The sequence below is a fragment of the Macaca nemestrina genome, chromosome 10 (assembly GCF_043159975.1).
Source record: "Macaca nemestrina isolate mMacNem1 chromosome 10, mMacNem.hap1, whole genome shotgun sequence".
Lineage (NCBI taxonomy): Eukaryota > Metazoa > Chordata > Mammalia > Primates > Cercopithecidae > Macaca > Macaca nemestrina.
This window is the reverse complement of record NC_092134.1, coordinates 86598468-86614089: the sequence shown is the minus strand read 5'-3', so window position 1 is coordinate 86614089 and position 15622 is coordinate 86598468. Positions and strand designations below refer to the sequence as shown.

At 39.1% G+C, this 15622-nt stretch overlaps 2 long non-coding RNA genes across 2 annotated transcripts; one reads left to right on the top strand and one right to left on the bottom strand.

Moving 5' to 3' along the window:
• The first annotated feature begins 7006 nt into the window (after window positions 1-7006).
• Window positions 7007-13037, top strand: LOC105470078 (uncharacterized). Its single transcript, XR_980256.3, has 3 exons — window positions 7007-7629; window positions 11852-12031; window positions 12864-13037. It is a non-coding gene; the product is annotated as an uncharacterized lncRNA (long non-coding RNA).
• On the bottom strand, window positions 12087-14461 carry LOC105470079 (uncharacterized). Its single transcript, XR_980257.3, has 3 exons — window positions 14404-14461; window positions 12575-12666; window positions 12087-12261 (listed from the first exon to the last, which is right to left on the bottom strand). It is a non-coding gene; the product is annotated as an uncharacterized lncRNA (long non-coding RNA).
• Window positions 14462-15622: the final 1161 nt, after the last annotated feature.

Here is a 15622-nt window from a genome sequence, read left to right as displayed (position 1 = left end):
AGTAGTATGCTTATTTGAAATAAAAGTATATTTTTAAAATGAAGAGGCCTAGGGGTGCATGTCATCTGAAGCACAGCACCTATGTGGATCACACTCAATGATTTCAAAATTCGGAGATGCTCCTGATCTATCAATCATTAACTGTTGACCTTTGAGCAGCTGAGAAGACTGTGTTATATAACAGATGCCCCTGACTACTAAAATGATTAATTTGGGGGTGGTAGATGAGGACATTTTTTAAAATATTAAATCTATTAAATTCAGATAAAATTACTTTGTAACATTTCAAGGTCTAGTATCTCATACACCAACTAAATATAAGCAAATTCATTTAATAAACAGAGAAAAGACATGCACTGTTACTAAACCAATGAAACACAAGCAGCTCTTTTGCTCATTTCCTGTGTGTCCAGAACTGTGGGAGACACGGGATCTTCAAGCATTTTACAGAAAAAGGGCTCATGGAACAGAAGGACAACCAGGGCCGGTGTACTGCTGGCAGTAAAGACAGTGGTAACCTGCCCACCATGGCAATTTGTATTTCTGTGTGTTTCATTCCTTTACACGTGAGGAATGTCCTGAAGAGAATGTCCTTCACCTCTGCCCCACCTCAACTCTTCATTAGCTCTCAGCACCGTGATTGGCATGAATAAATAGAGGAATAAAAGAGAAAAGGGATGACTGAGAGACTGAAAACTATGACACTTCCACTTCTTCCTATAGAACAAATACTAGAAATAAGTCCTCAGGGATAAAAGTCTTGTCTTACTTTTTTCCTCCAAAGAGTGGCTGACTAATCAGTGATTTTTAAGTTCTTGGAAGTCACAATTCAATGACTTCTGCATTGCTCAGCTTAGGTTCCTTTTCTCCCCTGTTCCCCCTCCCTTCTCATCTCCTTGTGCCTAAGGAGTCACTGGGTTAATTCCTTTGATGGAATGGGCTGATCCATTCAAACAACTGGTTGACATTGCTTATAAAAATAGCCAAACTGGGCATGTTGGCAAAGGCTAGATTTCAAGGAAGATGAGTAGTGGTCTGAGTCAGCAGCTTGTGAAATTCAAGCAGGCAGTCAGAGTGACAAAAAGGAAAAGGAATTCATGGTGACCAAAATGTCCTCAGATAACACATCACCACACTGAGGAAAGAAGACAGAAATAAATAAGTAGGTGGGAACATGTGCTAGTCGATTTTTAAAGAAAACAACTTCATCTGACATTACATTTGAAAAGATTATGTTGGCCTGCACATGCTTAAACATAAAAATAACAATTAATGTAATGACTCTTAAATATGAGAAGTAGCATGGCGATAGAGCAGTATACATTGTCCTAAAAAAATTACTATTCCCAGAATCTGATCTTGTATTAATAAACCTCACAGGTCTTTGGGAAAGTCTGTAGTTGGATCAATGCATGGATTCAATTCTAAAGCTAGAAAGAAAGATTTTATTTTCTCTTGAGTTTCTGTCTAGCCAGCACGTTTTACTTCTTGTGTAATAATGGTGCATTTTCCTTCATCTATTGAATAACCATTTTGTTTAAAGGCCAGAATATTGTAACTCCAAGAAATAAAAAGAGATCGATTTTGTTGAATACTATTTATTTATTTATTTATTTATTGCACATTTTGCACATTTTCTTGAGTATGTGTAAGTGATCAAGTAATCCTACATACTGGTGGCTGCCTTGTGAATATCTCTGTCAAAAAGTGTGGGAGGCAAAAGGACAAAAATTAAAACAAGACTTGAAAAAGTGGCCAGTGTATAAGTGGTGTATTCATTACCAAGAGTGGCCAAAATATGTTTGCCTATTTATACCAAAGGCTCTTCAGATTTACCGATTAGCTTCAATAATTAATTGATTGAGGGGTGATGTTAATGCTTTTTAAAAAGCACTTTTTAATATTTGTAGTCATTAAATACTTGTAGTCAATACCTGTAGAGTATGTCTGCAAGGAGACTTATTTCATCTAGGCAGGAAGAAGTAGGAGTGTGGAGAACTTGCCTCAATTTCTTTACTATCAGGAATGGATAACCAGTTTACCAAGAACGTCACTGTCTCAAGGCACCCCTTCTCCTAAGTAGCGCATGTCTCATAGAATATTTCAAGGTTCACAGCGCAGTTGTCATCTACCTTAGCAGCAATCTGTGAGGTTTCATGGAGGAGGAAAGGAAAGCACCCAGATCTCAAGTGCCTCTCCCAGGAGATCATGGAGTCAGCCAGAGGTTGACACTGCATTTAAGTCCAAGTCTCCTTCAGACCCCAAGCCCTCTCCACTGTACCTCTTGGCTGATCCCAAGCAGATAGCTCTCATTTCTCAACAAACAGAAATAAGGCAATGCGCAATCTTGGAATACAAATGAAGTATTTCTCCTAAGGCTTACAGCCATCTATTATAGGCAACTTATTGAGTAAACCTTTTAAGATCAAAAAAAGATTCTTAAAATTGCTAGTCATTATTCACAAACATACAACAAAGCCTTTCAGTTTTATAAATTTACATGGAGAAATAAAATTCATCCCAGATTAACTTTAAAATTATTCTCATATATATGTATATATGAAAACATCCTCAAGGCTGGTTTTTGAAAAAGAAGGACACAAATATATGTCAAATAAAATAAAATTTGAAAAGACAAGAGTAAGGAAAAAGGTCGTTAGATCCTATGAAATTAACTGGAGAAATGATGGCAGGTATATGGGGAACCAGAAGGACACAATGATATTGAATTTCTCTTTATGGATCACAGGCTCTTACTAGTGTAGTCTTATAAATAATTGAAAATATTTTTGTTTTCTTCAAAGAAGAAAAAAGCAAAGTAGTATCAGGTTCTTACCTAGAGGGGACACACACACATATACACGCACACACACAACACACTCCTACTCATAGATCCAACTGAGAATTTGGGAAACAGAGCACCCCATTAGGTAATTGCCTTTAAAAGTCAATTCAGGGCCGGGCGCTGTGGCTCACGCCTGTAATCCCAGCACTTTGGGAGGCCGAGGCAAGCAGATCACGAGGTGAGGAGATCGAGACCGTCCTGGCTAACACAGCGAAACCCCTTCTCTACTAAAAATAATAATAATTTTTTAAAAAATAGCTGGGTGTGGTGGCAGGAGTCTGTAGTCCCAGCTACTTGGGAGGCTGAGGCAGGAGAATGGCATGAACCGGGAGGCAGAGCTTGCAGTGAGCCAAGATTACGCCACTGCACTCCAGCCTGGGCAACAGAGCAAGACTCCATCTCAAAAAAACAAAAAGTCAATTGAATGGGTGTACCTTAAAGCCTTTTCCCTCCAAAGATCTCTGTGATAGTGTTTGAAATCCCTCTAAAGAGTCCTCTAAAGAGCCCTGTGACAGCACTTTAAAAACCCTACTACCTACAAAGTAGATGTTTGTTTCATATTTCTTGGATAAATGATTGATACAGGATTGATTCAAGACAGGAGATAAAAGATCCTGGAAGGCCAGATAGATGACTATCACAACAGTCCAGCAAGAGGTAATGATGACTTATTTGGGGCAGTGGAAAGAAAAGGGCAGAACCAGGACCACTGCACAGGTAGAACTGACCTCCTTATTGAATAGTCAGCAGCTTCTCACAACCTAGAGAACTATTGAAGGCTCTCCATTCACTTCCTTTATCTACTTCTGGGCCCACACTCATTTTCCATGCAAACATTAGTTCCCTCCTAATCATCCAGGAAGTAAAACCTGAAATATCTAAATAATTAAAATCAATTATACTCTGATAACATTGGAGGCAGCTGCTATACTCTTCATAATATATTTTACAGATTAAATATTCTTTTCATATAGTCAGGTTTGTATAGATGAGTTAATATTTTAAAAGACATTTGTCTTCAGGAAACAAAAAGAAAAGAAATATCAGACTATCACCTACATGAATTCTGAAGGTACATGAATTTGCCCATTACATTTGCTACTTTGAGACATTAGAAGACTTCTCAAGAAGTCCAAGCCTTTCTGTTGAGACTGGTTCTTAGATGGAAAAATCTGATCTCTCAAAAAGATGAAGTTCTCCTAAAAATAGTGTGTCAGTTCTCTGTGAACTTGGGAAAAGTTGTGAAAAAATCCCTTTGCTCCCTCTGTAGACCTCCCATATACAAAATTTATGAGTGTCGGCTGGGATTTGTCCCCAGAGATTGCATGGGCTTCATTCTTGATAGTATGGACAACTTTTGGTAGAGGAGGTAGAGGATAAAAGAAAATAAGAGATCACCTGCAATCTTAGTGCAGACTCTAAGGAGTTCAGAGAAAGTGGAAGAAATTGCAACAAGTGTTAGCTCAATTCAGTAACCAAATTCAATTCAATTCAATTCAATTCAATTCAGCCTGATTTTTTGTTGATGAGTCTTACAATAATTCTTACATTAAATTGTTGTCATAAAATTTATGAAACTTCTGCTCTGTGCATTTGACTTGTTTTATTCAGCATTTCTTCTTTTCATGCAGTCCTAAGCGGTAAGGTGGCTTTCTTCCATTCTCATGAGAATTAGCACAAATAACTTTCATCCTTGTTCCCTGTTATCTCTTATGCATGCTTACTAGCAGCTGGTAAGAGCTGCTAAGAAAAAAAAATGCCATTCTAGAGATATAATTTGGAATCAAGCAGAAGTATCTGCCAGAGAACTAATCACATGTTTGGAGTCAAGTATTGAAGTGTGAAGAAAGCGAAAGACAGTCAAGGCTACACATGAATGTTTTTAAAGTAAGGCTCGTGTGCAGCAGCTGAAGAAGCATGTCCGTGTTCCTTGCACTCATGTGATGTGATACTTATGTGACTCATTTCAAAGTCAAAACTGACATTGTCAATACTCTGCTTTTTTTTTTTTAAAGGCTCTCACTCTGTCACCCATGCTGAAATGCAGTGGCATGATCATAGCTCACTGTGGCCTTGAACTCCTGGGCTCAAGCGATCCTCCTACCTGAGCCTCCCGAGTAGGTAGGATTAGAGGTGCACACCACCATCCCTGGCTAATTTTGTTTGTTTGTTTGTAGAAACGGGGGTCTCACTTGGTTGCCCAGGCTGGTCTCAAGCTTCTTGCTTCAAGCGATCCTCCCACCTCAGCATGTGGAAAGGAAATATCTGAAATATGCTGGAGTGTAGTACCTGCATAGGTCATACTGGGTCAAAGATTACAAACAATTCCTCTTAAGGGCACTAAGAGGAATTGGTGCCTTTGAGGTCAACGTGCATTCCAAGTTCTAGAAATAGAGTTTCAACAAGTTCTGCCAGATGCCTTATCCTGGCAGCTTTCCTCTTATTATTCCCCTTGACTGCCAAAGAGCAACTCCCCCATTGCCATGCACAGGTCCGTGGCTGGTGCAATCAACGAATCAATCAAATAGGCAACAATTGACTTTAAGAACTGGCTCCATAGTGAAGGCTTCTCTGGGGATTGCATTCAGCCAGACCTCCCAAGGGCACATTGAGAAGGATTTGTACTAGGATACATTATTGTTCTCAGCTCCCAGTCATTTCTTTGTGAAAATTACATGGATTATTTTTGACAAGGGAATGTGAATTTGAAGTATTCTGTGGGAAATTTCATCTCTGCACTCCTCAAGGCTGAAATGATTAAGATCCATATGTAACAAACTTTTTCCACAATGTGAAGCAATGGAGTCAAGGATGGTGACATCTAGCGCTGTGCCACCACTTCCCCACTTGAATCCACGGTGGCTGCTATTTATCTACCATGAAGTTACCACCAAGCCCAGCGACCACACTTTCTCAGTCCAACATTCCAGGAATTCTCTTGGCATTAGGATGTGACATGAAACTTCTTTGCCCTGATTAGGGAGCTCTGGTTCAGAGCTGCCCCAGAAGAATTATCCGAAGAAAGTTGTTTTTAGGGCAGGATTCCTCAGCTGACCCCTGGCTTGCCCTGGAGAGCAAACCAAGCCTTGAAGTGGTTCAGAAACTAACCAGCCTTCAGGAAATGTCAGGACAAGCAATGATGACTGTCCTGGTCCCTATCCTAGTTTGTATTAATCATGAACCTGGATTTATTTCCAGAAAAGAAAAATGCCAACCTTACCTCTATTCAGATTTCCCTGTCACATTTTAGACTGTTCTATAATATTATAAGTCTGTAATTTTTGTTTTAGTGGAAAAGATAACTTTGTGATGAGTACTATTCTTCAGTAATTCAGTGAAAATTACTTTAGGAAGTTTCCTGTTCTCTAAAACTAATCAGATTCATGGAAGCAGAAGTGATAGAAGAAGAAATCACGTGTATAAAGTAGTTCAGTAGAGGTAACAGCATTCATTCAACACATACTTCTTAAGCGCCAGGCATTGTTCTAGCTGCAGGTCAACAGAGAAGAATAACACATGAGTCCTGCTTTTTCTGAGGGTGACATAACCACTAGCTACACCTGTGTAACCTCTGTGCAGTATGGATGATAGCACAACATTATACAAACCAGATGATAATGAGGCCACAATGAAAGAAGTGCCTGACTCCAGGAGTTCAGAGGAGTTCCTTAGTGGAGACAAAGCTGTTTAACATACATTATTGTCTTGTGTTACCCATTCTCAAACAACTCAGATACCCAACCTGTGCATAAAAAAACTGAAGGCTTTTAAAGTTTGGGTTCTAGAAAAGCTAATAGCTGAAGAGTATAGAGGAAAGTTACGTGGAGTGTACTTCCTCATGGCACTCGTTGTGATTCTGGTTTAATGTCACACTGAACCCTCTTGAAAACCTCCAGACTGAGTTTGTTTTTCAGTTTTGGTTTGTTCTTTTAGCATTCGCTGTATTCTCCCTCAAGTATCATGTACTCAGATCATGATATGGCCTGGTCCAAATGTGAGGGTGCCACTGTTTTTTTTAAATGATTGAAGCATTACTAGGAGCCTCTGGAGAATAAGTCAGAGAGCTGTCTTTGTTGGCCTTTACACTTGGAGTGGTTTGGCTTCTCATGATTGCAAGCTAACGAAACTATTCAGGATAAGCTTTGGCAGCCAAATCTGGAATGCTTCAGGATCCATTGAGATGATTTTCGCAGAGCTCCCACTAGTGCAGCCAGAGGGAGGATCCTGATTTAGTAGTTTCTACCTCAAGTAAGGACACGAGACCCCGTTCAAGTATCCTATGTGGCAACGCAGTCAGTTTATGTGTGAAGTGAGTGCTGGCAGGTGCTCAGGCATGAAGCCCAGCTACTGAGGGAGGGATTCCACTGCTATGCAGCCCAGGCTGCCCCCACAGCCAAGGACAGCCAGCAGGTTAAAATTTTGAGGCTTTTTACAATGACAGATTTTTGAATCACTTCTTTTTTTCTCTCTTAAAACAAAGAATCAAGTTGAGGGGCTTTTTGCTCATTGCCACAGCCTTGAGAAACTCCTGTTGCCTGATTATTATTTTTATTTTGGGGCTTCTCTTTGCTCAGAATTATCTAGCCCTGCAGGTAGATTTGATGATCTTTACTCCAGGGTTGAAAGGAGACTAGTATTTGTGCCTTATCATTTGTTAAAGCCCACCTAATATGGGAGCCACTCAGTAGCCACTCAATATCCTGGAAAAAAAAGCCTTGTAATTAGAGTCTGAAGACCTGGATCTAAGCCCTAAGCTCTACCAAGTATTAGCTGTGTGCCTTAAGGTAAGTGATCAAACCTCTCTGAAACTCAGTTTCCTCATATGTCGAAATGGTCCTTGGCTATATGAACAGATAGATTGCCCCAAACCAGCAGCAGTTTTAAGAGAGATATTTTTGCTATCTGGCTAATAATAAATGGAACATGAGGAGCTGCTTTAAGCCCTCATTTTCATTTTTGGAAGAGAAGTGGTCCAAACTTTAATTGCTTTTCCAACAGGTATAATACAACAGCTTATCTCCCTTAATTATTTAAGAAAATATTTTGCAACTAACTTTCCTGGAGGGGTTGGTAAAAATCATGTGATATGACATGATAAATCTCATAGGAGCCTCCTTGATTTATTTGGTCACTGTGCCAGACATTAACTAGATGCTGAGGACACTGGCACTGTCTTCAAAGACTTTATATCCTTGAGAGGGAGAGAGGCAACTACATATAAAACTGCAATTAAGTATAATAAAACTGTGATAGACTCTTCCATAGGGTGCCTAGAGGCAAACAGGTAATACATACCTCCTGTTGAATGTTCACGATCCCACCTCAGAAGTAGCCTTGCAAAAAATTGAACTTGAATTTCACAAGCCAGGAGTAGTGGCTCGTGCCTATAATCCCAGCTACTCAGGAGGCTGGTCTCTTGAGGCCAGAAGTTCAAGACCACCTTGGTCAACAGAGCAAGACTTCCTCTCCCTGTCCACTCTCCAAAATAACTTAAAAAGTCAGCTAGGCATTAATCCACTCCAGCCTGGAGTGAAATACTGCCTCTAAAGAAAAAAAAAAGTAAGAACAAGTAACTGGGGCCCCAGAAATTTGGATGAAGAGGAAAACAGCTATGAGATTTAAATATAAAAATAAGCCACAATCACACAGCTATATAGTGAAGAAGGAGTATTTTAATAATCTTTGGATAACTGTTGAGTATCCTTCTTTGACACTACAACAAAATTTAAGTGACTTTCTTAAAGATTAGTTCTAATGTGGGATATGAAACCATACGAATGAATATTTTGCACACTTTAAAATGTGTTGGCTATCTTTAGTTTCTAAAATTTGTGTACTCTTATGGATACTTTTTAAAATTTGTATACATTTATGGGTACAAGTATAATTTTGTTATATATTGCATAGTGATGAAGTCAAGGCATCTAGTGTACCCATCACTGAAGTAATGTACATGGTACCCATTAAGTAATTTCTCATCATCCACCTCCCTCGCACGCCCTTCACCCTTCAGACCCTCCACTGTCTGACATTCCACTCTCTACTTCCAAGTGTACACATTATTTATCTTGTAAGTCAGAATATGTGGTACTTGTCTTTCGGTGTCTGAGTTGCTTCACTTAAGTAAATGGCCTCTGGTTCCATCCACATTGCTGCAAAAGACATGATTTCATTCGTTTTATGGCTGCATCGCATATGATTGTGTTTATATACCACATTTTCTTTATCCAATAGTCTATTGGTGGACACTTAAGTTGATTCTATATCTTTGCTATTGTGAATAGTACCGCAATAAATATACAAGTGCAGGTGCCTTTTAAATATATGATTTATTTTCCTATAGGTAGGTACCCAGTAGTAGTATTGCTGGATAGTGTGGTTGTTCTATTTTTAGTTCCTTGAGAAATCTTCATACCATTTTCCATTGAAGTTGTACTAACTTACATTTCATCAACAGTGTATAAATGTTCCCTTTTATCTGCATCCTTGCATTGGGCTATCTTTAAAATAAAAACATGAAAGTACTAAAAAAATACAAATAAATACTTTGATAAATTTAGGGAAGAACATTCCAAACACGACAATTAAAATGGAATGCTTTTAAATATGAGGAAACACTTTAAACAAGAGATAAATAAAATATCAGAAAAAAATTGCAACATATATGGCAAAACAGTTGACATTCTCTGTACATAATAAACCATTACAAATTAATGCAGAAGAAAATATGCATTCAAATAGAAACACAGATAAAGGATATGACTGGGCAACTGACCAAAGGAGGAATTAAAATGGCAAATAAACATTGAGAATTTTTCAAATTGAATAATATTCTATAAATACAAGTTGAAACTATGAGCTGCCACTTTTTACTCAGAATAAACAACAGATGAAAAGGAATGACAATAGGGTGATGGTGTGGATGTGGAAAAGTAAGAACTGTCATATACTTTTTTGGGGACTATATTAGTTTCCTGTTGCCACTGTGACAATTTACAGACAACTTTATGACTTAAAGCAACACAAATGTATTCTCTTACAGTTCCGAAGTCAGAAGTCTAAAATGGATGGCTCAGGCTGTGTTTCTTCTGGAGGCTCCAGAGGGGAACCCATTTCCTCACCTTTTCCAGCATTTAGAGTCTGCCCTGATTCTTGGCTCCCGACCCCTCTTTATCACTCCAACCTGTTTCCCTCTGACTCTGACCCTCCTGCCTCCCTTTTATAAGAACCCTTGTGACTACACTGGGCCCACCCAGATAGTATGGGATCATCTCCCCATCTCAAAATCCGTAACATAATCATATCTTCGAAGTTCCTTTTATAATGTAAAGTGACATATTCACAGGTTCTGGGGATTTGGATGTGGACATCTTTGGAGAAGGGGGTTTATTATTCAGCCTGTCATGGGAGTAAATTGGTATAAATTTTCTGGAGGAAAATTTGACAATATGTATCAACATCCTTATAAGGTGCATATCTTTGATCCATTTATTCAACTTCAAGGAATTTATTCTATCAGGAAAACAACTGCACAAAGAATAGGACTTGTGTGCACATTGTTTTAATAGAGAAAACTTGGAAGTGTTCTAAAAAAAAGAAAAATAAATTTTTTGAGCTAAGGTCTTGCTCTGTCACCCATGCTGGAGTGCAGTTACATGATCATGGCTCGCTGTAGCCTTGACCTCCTGAGTTCAAGCAATTCTCCTTGCCTCAGCCTCCCGAGTAGCTGAAACTGCAGGTGAGCACCATCATGTCCAGCTAATTTTTTAATTTTTTGTAGAGACGGGTCTCACTGTGTTACCTAGGCTGGTCTCGAACTCCTGGACTCAAGTAATCTGCTTACCTTGGCCTCCCAAAGTGCTGGGATTACAAGTGTGAGCCACTGTACCCAGCCCAAAGCAAAATTTTGGTTAAATATATTATATCTCATTAAAATAATAGAATACCATATAGTCATTACTAATGATTTTCCACATTTGTTGATATGGAAACTCTCCAGTGTTAAATGAAAGTTCCAGGTAGCAAAAGAGTTTATGTAGTATGATTCCATTCTGACAAATATCAGAATTTAAATCTAAATATAGATTAATTTAAATCTAATTGATTAATTAATTTAAATCTAAATATCAGAATTCAAATCTAAATGTAGATTATGTATAGATTTGTGCCTCTATGTTTGCGTAATAAATAAGCAAGGATATGCCCAAAACTTCCAGTGCAAAATATTGTTGAGTGGAAGGATTTGTGATTTTTCCTTTTTCTTGTGGAAATTGTAAGTGAGAACTGACTAGGAACATGTGAGAAGATGAAGGTTTAGCCAAGTTCAGAGGCCATGAATCTGCAGTGAAGAGCAAGGGAAAGCAAGACCCTGGAGGATACTGGCACGTGGCCGGATCACAGAATCCAGGTTAGAAAGGGGGAAAAGAAAAGTCAAGACAGGTCTGACAAATCAGGAGAAAATGAATGGAATAATGAAATGGAAGAATCTTTCTAAAGAACATAATCTCAAATTCCCTACTGCTCACTTTTTGTAAAAATTAAGAAATATTCACCAAAAAAAAAAAAAAAAAAGTCAGGAGAGTATGAAGCCACCCGTTTTACTTCTAGAAGTTTTTCCTATATAAAATCAAACAAGGAGAGAGGATTGTGTACTAAATGTAGCAGTTTGGCCTTTAGAATCATGTTCCTTACAGGGCATCAGTGTGAGGGCTTCACCGTTCTGCACATCCACCTGAGTTTTAAAACATGGTTTCTACTAAGCACCTGGTATCTTGTATACAGGGGATGAATGTGATCTTGTTTCCTTCTTGAGCTGCTAGAAACCTTAGAGCAAAAAATGAGGCCACTTTTGTAACTGTGCCTGACTCAGCAGCGTAACTTTTCTGTTGTCTTCCATGTGCTATCCTGTTTTTATTTTTCCTTTCCCTGATTGCTCTCTATACATACATTTTTGAGAAGTTGTTTTTCTTTATTTTTCAAACTAATTCATTCAATACTCTCCTCCAGGTAGAGTTTGTAGTTGTTTCTAGTTGAGGAAATTGGATTAGAATGAAGCCTTGTGGAATCCAAGAAGAACTCATTATTCTTTAGCTGCTTTCATCTCTAACTGTGTTAGGCATCCTCCTGAGATGGTCCCCAAGATGGCAGCCCCTGGAATCATCTGTACAATTTCCTCTCTTTTCACAGGTAAGGAATTTATAAATATAAGGAAATTTTTTTCCTGTAATTACGTTACATTGAATAACAAAGGGGAAGGGATTACACAGATGTAATGAAGGTCCCCAGTCACTTGGCTCTGAGTTAATCAAAAGGGAGATTGTCCGGATCGGGACTGATCTAATCAGGTGAGCTCTTGATAAGAGGGCGCTGGCCTTCCCTGAGAGATTCAAAGCAGCACAGATGCTCTCCTGTTGGATCTGTAGAAACATAATGCTATACTGTGGAAAGGGCCACTTAAGGCTGCAGTCCTCCAGCTAAAAGAACTGAATTCTGCTGTTGGGGCTCAGAAAACAATACCCCAGAACGAAATCTCAAATGTAGCCTGGAAAGAAAAAGTTCTTCTCTGACCTCCTGCCCTCCTGTCTCTCAGTCCCATTCTCCCCTGAGGCTATCCATAGAAACCAGAGCTCCTTTTCCCCAAAGGCAGCCATAAAACCCAAAAATGTTCCTCTAACTTTCCCTCTGTCCTGTCTATGTAAAAACTGGCCATAAAGAAATTATCTGACTTACCTTGTTTGACTGTGGATGATAAGACCTCCATTCTAGAGAGGGTTCTGTCCCATACCCAGACGTTCTTCTTGCACAGAGAAGCCAAGAAGAACCTAGAAAGACAGGCCTTGCTGAGTTTCCCACTGTTTATCAGCATTTGATTGTACCCTTTTTGACCAACCCTATTTTGACACAGCTGTCCATAATTTGCTGAACCTAGGCATAAAAATGGAAAATTGCCCCCATTCTGAAGGCTCCCGTGTTTACTTACATTTTAAATAAATTTGTATGCCTTTTCTTCTGTAAATAGGCTTTTATGAGTTTTCAACAAATCTTCAAGGGGCCAAGGAGAACATTACCCTTGGTCACTATACTGCCAACAACCTATGAGCCTGGAAGAGGACCCCAAGTCTCAGATGAAACCAGGACCTCAGCCAACACCTCAATTTCAGCCTCGTGAGATCCTAAGCAGAGGGTACACGTGGATGCCTAACTGACAAAAACTGTGAGATAATAAATATGTATTTTGGAAACTGCTAAACCGGTGTTGATTTGTTATGTAGCAATTGAAAACTAATATACAAACACTGCTGTATTTATTTGTTTTCTTCATTAATTACACATAACATATCCTCACTTCTGTATCCATCAATAAGGCAAGGTTCTGTGATAAAGACTTACCTGCATTGTATGTCTGTATGGTTCCTTTCCCTATCCCAAATCTTAGGTGTGTATTTTGATTGATGATGATTGTCCTTGATCTAAGAGCTGCTGTGATATCCTGCTACCCCATTCTTCAACCCCCTCAGACACTGGGATCATTGTAGAATGACTCATAACATTCCCTGTGACCCCAACACATGTTATTCTGAGGTTTCTCAGTCTACAATACAGTAGTCCCTAAATAACAGGACAACTTTTACTATTGTAGAAAAAGTGCACGCAGAGGCAAGATGGTGGCTGATCTGCTGCAGCAGGGGAGGCCCTGTATTCTGCTACTGCCCCATACTGACCAGATGCCCATTTAGACAAGGTTTCTCCCTGCTTCCACTCACAGACACAGCAGTCTCTCAGACTCAACGTGGCCTCCAATTCCTTAGCATCCACTCCTTGTAGAAGCAGTGCCTTCCCCTTTGCAGGCCAGTGACGTTTTTTAGATTCTCAAACACAAAGTGTCTGATCATTCACCTTTTCCTGGGCTTGATTGACTATAGGAATACAATAGTGGTGGTGGAGAGGGGTAAGGAATTGGTGTCGCCTTTCACACCTCAAAGGTATTCACCAACACTAGGTGGCAAGCTCTCTTTCTCTTTCACACACACACACACCCCTCCCACAACACACACACACACACACACACACACACACACACACATTCTCTGGAAGCTCATCTCATCACAAATTTACAGCCCTGTAATCACCCTTGAATGACCCTCTTCAGGAGGTATTTGGGAAAGCAAGGAAAGAAGACAGGTTGCTCATTCTGTCACATGCATTATTGGATTTGAGCAATTATTTTAATCCCCACAGTAGAAACTTGCCTATATTTCCATATTGGTACAAACTCTTCAGTCTACCTAAGTGAATATCCAAGGAACTATTTAATTTCCAATTTAATAGTATTATGGGAAAAAAAGACAATAACAAAACAAATTCGAGTCAAATAAATGGTCTCATATAAATGGCATCTGCAATACCTTCAATAACTAGGCAGAAGATGTATGATGCTATCATAGTTTTCTTTTTAAAAACCACCAAAGCAGTTTCATCTTTAACACCCTACCTAAAATTTCTAAACGATAGCCCATCAAATTATATCCCCATTAGGTATATAATAGCTCCTTTCTTACCTTAGATACTTGTTTCACAAGTTTTTTGAAAAGCCTTTGCTTGAAATTAAAATCTGACCAACACACTAGAGCAGAGATAATTCCTCAGTGTCAATACGGCTTCCTTGGAAACTTATCCACATATAACCAATGCAGTTTCACTTCAGTGTAGAACATACTCACAGAGAAAAAGAAAATACAAATGAGATCACAATAATAAATATCCTATTTCTTATTTTTAAAAAAGCATGTCTTCAGAAGTGCTTTTTAAAAAAAATTTTACTTTAAGTTCTGGGATACATGTGCAGAATGTGTAGGTTTGTTCCATAGGCATATATGTGCCATGGTGGTTTGCTGCACCTATCAACCCATTATCTAGGTTTTAAGCCACGAATGCATTAGGTATTTGTTCTAATGCTCTCCCTCCCCTTTCCCCCAACCCCCTGACAGGCCCCAGTGTGTGATGTTCCCCTCCCTGTGTTCACACGCTCTCGTTCAACTCCCACTTCTGAGTGAGAACATGCGGTGTTTGGTTTCCTGTTTCTGTGTTAGTTTACTGAGAATGATGGCTTCCAGCTTCATCCATGTCCCTGCAAAGGACATGAACTCATTCTTTTTTATGGCTGCATAGTATTCCATGGTGTGCATGTGCCACATTTTCGTTATCCAATTTGTCATTGATGGGCGTTTGGGTTTGTTCCAGGTCTTTGCTATTGTAAATAGTGCTGCAATAAAAATACATGTCCATGTGTCTTTATAGTAGAATGATTTATATTCCTTTGGGTATATACTAGGTAATGAGATTGCTGGGTCAAATGGTATTTCTGGTTCTAGATCCTTGGGGAATTGGCACACTGTCTTCCACAATGGGGTTGAACTAATTTACACTCCCATCAACAGTGTAAAAGCGTTCCTATTTCTCCACAGCTTCACCAGCATCTGTTGTTTCCTGACTCTTTAATGACCACCATTCTAACTGGCACGAAATGGTATCTCATTGTGGTTTTGATTTGCATATCTCTAATGACCAGTGATGACGAGCTTTTTTTCATTTGTTTGTTGGCCGCATGAATGTCTTCTTTTGAGAAGTGCCTGTTCATATCCTTCACCCAATTTTTGATGGGATTTCTTATGTTTGTTTGTTTGTTTTCTTGTAAATTTGTTTAAGTTCTTTGTAGAGTCTGGATGTTAGACCTTTATCAGTTGGGTAGATTGCAAAAATTTTCTCCCATTCTGTAGG